General features: G+C 42.7%; 1 long non-coding RNA gene across 1 annotated transcript in view; it reads left to right on the plus strand.

Annotated features, from left to right (window-relative positions):
* LOC106819234 overlaps positions 1–6,011 on the plus strand; it is a 14,528-nt gene extending 8,517 nt beyond the window's left edge. The window contains exons 2-3 of the long non-coding RNA XR_001395382.1: positions 4,561–4,563; positions 6,002–6,011. This is a non-coding gene — a long non-coding RNA (uncharacterized LOC106819234). The remainder of the gene's footprint in view (positions 1–4,560; positions 4,564–6,001) is intronic.

Raw genomic sequence — 6,011 nt, forward strand, 5'->3', positions numbered from 1 at the left:
GATAACCCGACAGTGGTTTTTCTGCAACATACTACAGGAATAGTTGAAACCATGGCGCTACGCCAATCCGGCTCATACAGGCTTCTATTCAGCATGATCAAAAACGTTAGCTTCTTTGCCGTTGCGCCGCCATCTAAAATGCACGGACTGTATTGGCAGCAACAGGCCTAGCTATAGAGCAGCTAGGTCAGTCGTATGCGGCTTGCACAGCCACGTATTGCGCCGCGCACACTGGCGACAGCTCCTCTCTCTAGTCTCTCTATCCTCTCCGTCTCCGGCGTCGCCGGCCCATCCACTCATCCTCTCCTCTCAAGGAGTCGTCCGACAACACTCTCTCTCTCTCTCGACGTCGCAATGCGCGAAAAAGGTGGAAGGGAGCATCGCTAAAATACCCCCACTGATGACGGTTAAAAAACTAACAGGCGTTTTTATTAAACCTGCCACTCCTGAATAATCTATCATTCCCCAGGATCGATTCCATCGTTGTTTCTTTCATCATAGCTAAACTATATTAAGTTCTACTAATCAACAGATATCGTTGTTTTCTGCGATCTCCCTGCGCCTATGCACTCGCTGCGTCTCATCAGAGCTGCTTCTAAAGATCGCCGAACTCTTCGAAATGTTTATTGATCTTTACAGGCTATCATTTCTCTTCACTACATCTTGTCTCGCTCTTCAAAAGAATCGCATTTATGCGTAGCTATAAAAATATTAATATACAATGAACAATTAATAGATTAATAAGAAGAATGAGAATTGTTGATGTTAATGCAAATGGGTAAATATATATTATAAATAAATATTGATTACACCACTAGAGCTCAGTTATATAAATTCACTTCACTGAGCATAATTTATTCCTGTAATCATCAAATTGAGTCATAGGATTGTAAGCAGTATAACATTAAGTAAATGTAAATGCTGACATTCTAACACAAAATAGGCAACCAATAGACAGGTTGATTTCATTCCATAAGTTACCAGGGAACGGAAATAGAAAAGTTAGAGCCTACGCGAACCTGATCGAAATTTTATTATTATTTATTCATCTATTCATTAATTCATCTATCACTTTATTCCATGAGAGAATATTTGTAACAGCAAGATTGTATGATGTCTTGAAATCATTTTAGCATTCGCAGAACTACTTTTTGTACACTTTTCGCGATGTTAAATTCATTTCCTTGTTAATCAAAGCAAGAGAACATTTTAGTACGATAAATAACAGCCGATAAAATAGCATGTAATCGCTACTCGAAAATATTGGCTAACTGGCATTGCAAAGCTAGTGGCCTGTTCAGCTCAATCTGATAGAATGAGTTTAAGAATCCACGTCAAAATATTCAATCAGGAATATTCCTCACGGCGTGTATCACGCTCGGAATTCACACGTCGTAATCCATATCTCACTCTCTCAAGAGAGCACTGTACGTACAATCACATCACACATATCACTAAACACGAACGGTATCTACTTATCATACTTCTCGTGCTAAAAGCGTAGAAACAGATGAGGATGAAGAGACGAGGAAGAGAGAGCAGAGAGAGATGAGAAAAGAGCAGTAGAGAGAGAGAGAAGAGATGAGAGAGAGAGCGAAGCGAGACGACAGAGAGCTACTTTCTGTTGGCTGGGCGTAGTTGAGGTGCGATAGCGTGAAACACAAATCAATTCCGCCTAAAAGCCGATGCCGTGTCAAACGGAATTAAACTCGAATGCAAGAGCGGTCCGAAGTCTCCTCATCGTATACTCGCGGGACACCAACCAGCTCTCAGTCCGTCACTCAGGTAAATTTTCCGGCTATTGCGGGTACTTATACACAAAACTTTAACTATATTTACGTATCATACGGTGAGAACTATTATACTATAGGGTACATGACCGGCGCGCTCTAACACATCATTGAAGACACCATGTTCGTCATTGCACTGCGTGCGAGCCATGTTTAGTCATCTGGTCTCCAACTGACGTGGTCACGAGCGTCGCGTCTGGCTCTCAGGCAATGCTAACACGCCCATGAGACAAATCGATACTATCACCGTTCGACTGTGCCCCGCTATCGTACTAAGCATACTGCAACGTGACAGTGATTTAGCCACAGCGGCGGCGTGCCACGCACCAGCACCGAACAGACGAGTGTGGTAAAGGACTATGCCCGACGTTTTTAAGTAACCTCTAAGCTCGGAAGATATGGACGCAGTTAACAAGCCCCTGAGAACGCTAAATTAAAATTCCAGAGAGATACTAACAACTTGAAATTAGTAATAAGTTAGAGTAACTAAATCGCATAAGACAAAATGACATCAGACCAGAATTTCAACTTGCCAGTTAAGCAGCTTCCTGCGAATAAACCCAAGTGGACCATATCATGTGAACATATGAGCTATTTTCGCGTTAAAAATCTATTGGAAGCATTTCGAAAATAGGGTAGTTTAGGCCGCTATGTTTATGAATATAGTAAGAAACAAAGTACATTCCTATGAGTGACCTTCTTGGTTGAAGTTGTGGCGGCGTACAATAGCCCTCGCGATACGCCGTTTATTACAGCACGGGAGGTTTTCCAGGATGTCTTTTACACTGATATTCATATGGCAATGGTACATAGATCTTTAGCTGTGTCAGTGGCATGCGTAGTGCGCGTGTGCGGTGATTTAGTGTGTGTGTGTGTGTGTGTGCAGATGCGTGCGTAGCGGTGCGCCCTGCCGTGTGTGTTGGCGTGTTTGTGTGTGTGATGTTGTTGTTGTGTAATAAGTGTGTGATGTGTGTGTGTGTGTGTGTGTGATGTAGTGTGTTGTTGTGTGTGTTGTAGTGTGTGTGTGCTGTGAGTGTTGCGTGTGTCGTGTACATGATGAGTGTGCTGTGTGTGCGCGTGTGCGTTGCGTTGTGTGTCGCAGTGTGCGTGGGCGTAGTGTGGGTGTCTTTTCTTTGGAGTTTTCGGCAACGAGAACGTGAAAACATATATACTAACAGTACATATGCAACAACTATCAATATTCACAAGTGAAGCAGAAACTAAAGAGCAATAACATGGTTTTCGGGACCATTTATTTTAGCAAAATAACAAGTAAATGAAAGGTCGCACGTTGTAACTTTAACCAAGGACTAAAGGAGTGAGTAGTAACGGTAGTTGTCTACATGCTCAACTAAGCGCAAAGAAACCAACTTATCACATACCTTTGATAATTCAAACGACCAAATGTAAGGTAGGGCTGATTTCTATACACGTCAAGAAATAGAAATCTACAAAAGATTGAAGTTTTTTCAAAATGGACTAGGACGCATTATTTAGAACGCGTAAGTAATTTTTCTTTCTCAAACTCAACCAGGGCTACAACAGGATGAATGGGAGGTTGTTCTGAAGCGTCCATAGGCGTGCCAATGAGATATCTCGAATCTGTGGGGATGTCAGAATAGTGGTGCTAAACGCAAGAATAGTCCGTCACTGAAACCGAAGCGATGACGCAATTTAGTTCACGTTAGAGACTACGGCTCTGGAATAACTACAAGTTCGGCCAGCTCAAACAACTGGGAAACATAATAAAAGGTCACCCTGATAGAATATAATATTACAACTTACTAGTGACATATAGAAATTAGAGGGGCAAATGAACACCGTGCGGACGAATTACTTAACGCTCATTAGCGAAGCTAATAAATACGAAGCTATGCTAATACTACTACTGTAAGCTGCTAAGCTGCTACTAACTAACTGTACTGCTATACGTCTGCTATGCTACTGCTACTATACTGTCTCTCTCGCTACATGATAGCGCTACTTCTACTGTGCTGACTTCTTCCGCTGCCTGTGCGCTAGACATACCCGTTGTTCTACGTTTAAATAGCAAATATGCAAATCGACTATTTAAATTCGCAGGTTAAACGTTGTCAACTTCTAAAGGACAAGATGAGGAAGTTTGTAAGTTCGTTGACTTTAACGGTGTTGACAGCAACCAAAGTAAATCCTGGTTTTCTCAAAGAGCGATGGAATATTGCGTTCCTCATTCTTTAGTACCGCTCCCTCTTTCTCGGACAGATTATCAAGCATTCGCCAAGTGGTACGTTATTTGCAGATTCCGTTTCTACTGCTGCTTCATATTCCGAACCTATAACATTCACATTATAGGAACGCGAACATCGGCACTAGTGTTGTTTATTGGTCGTATTAGCTCGCATGAATTGATTCGCCGCAAATTACAAAACTATCCAGGTTGCAAATCACAGCATCAATGGTGTACTTTCTAGAGTGAGTATTGCCAGAACGCAAGCCCACAATGTCAGTTATAAAATAGAAGATGAATCACTGAGAAAGGACATTCTTTTGATGAATTCGGAAAAAATAGCAATGGAGAGCAAGCAACGCGCTTGCGTCGCCATAAAACCTGAGATCGCGAATGGGTTAACGATGTGACCAGGAGCGTGCGAATATCATATTTTAGTTAGAATATAAAAAAAAGCATATAAGCGTGTACTTAGACGCAAAATGCATTCTATTAAATAAGAGAAAATCAACCGAATAGAGTGTCATCTACTGTTAATTGCGTGATTATACTGTCGGAGCTGAGGCTGTCTTACTGCTGCATATGAACACTTCGTGAGCCTGTATATTTTCTTCGACGTTTAATTCTGTTAATTCCAATTCTTTCAGCTCGAGGACCTCGGATTCCAGAGAGAGGTTTTCTGGGCAGAAAAACTGACGGAGGCTGTGACGTTGACTAGTCTGCCTGGTGGGTCATTGCTGATCCAAGTAAAAACCATGAGGGAGATTCTGAACTCCCATCGTGTGTGGGAGCGAGTGTTCAGCCGCTGGTCCGCGCCTTTCTGCCATGTCCCGCAACTGAGAAGCAAAGTGTCAAAAACAATATATGGTGAGGTGGTGATCCTCTCTCTCTTGTTCTCGCGTCCTCTCTCTCTCTCATCTCCTCTCTCTCGTCTCGTCTGTATCTCTCTCACACACGCACACACACACATGCGTTCGGGCATGCGTGAATGTGCGTGCGTGCGCGCGGAGGTGCAAGTGTGCGTGCGTGCGTGCGTGCGTGCGTTGATGGCGTGACTACGTATACGTGTCATTTCACCAAGTGGCGAGATAGATAAGAGATATTTCACAAAAAGAAATGCGAAATTTATAGGCCTACGTGTATAGAAACACGTTTCCGCGGCGTGGCATGCTTGCAGATAATAATTATTCTTTTCATCTTGCTCGGAAAAAAATGGAAAAGCAAAGCGACATTTGAACATTGTTTGTTTTAGAACTCTTGCGTTTCTGCTTAAGAACTCCCGTTATCACATCATGCGACTCGTATGTATACAAACGCGCCCATTTTGTGGTATTTTGCTGCGACGGGCTGAAACCTTACCATAGAGCAAAGCCAATCAGTAATCTGAAGTTGATAACGTACTCAGTACACAGAGTTATGATAACAGCATAACCTTACCTATATATAGTTGTTACATTTCGATATTTCTCAGTAGAGTGCACGTCACATTGTTACCAACTTGTCTATATATATAAAGTTGTTCAGCCGAATTAGTTCGTACTCGCATAACTAGAGAACTCCGCATATAACGAGGCGAGTGACCAAAAGTGTCCGAGGCCTGTCCCTGCGACCGGCGTGCGTCCACATTCTAATCACATAATTATCGCTTCACTACACTTACAACCTTGACTATATATAAAGTTGACGGTTATAGATATATAAGTGACGGCTGCCATCTTGAGGGAACCATGTCATTGACGGTGAGGATGTTTGTCATCTGGTCTCTGCTGTCAGCGCTCGCTCTCAGCAATGCTGCACCCATGGATCACGAACAACCGTCGACGGGCCCCCCATGTAATTGCAACGAGACAGTGATGCCACAGTCGGCGTGCACGACACAGCCGCAGACCAGTGTAGGTAAGACTTGCTTCTTAAGATACTCTACTGGTAGATATGCGCAAATTAACGCTCTGAACGTAATTAAATTCCGTACTTAACATTTTGAAATTGTAACTAAATCGCATAGACAAAAATGA

This window comes from Priapulus caudatus, unplaced genomic scaffold (genome assembly GCF_000485595.1).
Source record: "Priapulus caudatus unplaced genomic scaffold, Priapulus_caudatus-5.0.1 Scaffold3008, whole genome shotgun sequence".
Classification (NCBI taxonomy): domain Eukaryota; kingdom Metazoa; phylum Priapulida; class Priapulimorpha; order Priapulimorphida; family Priapulidae; genus Priapulus; species Priapulus caudatus.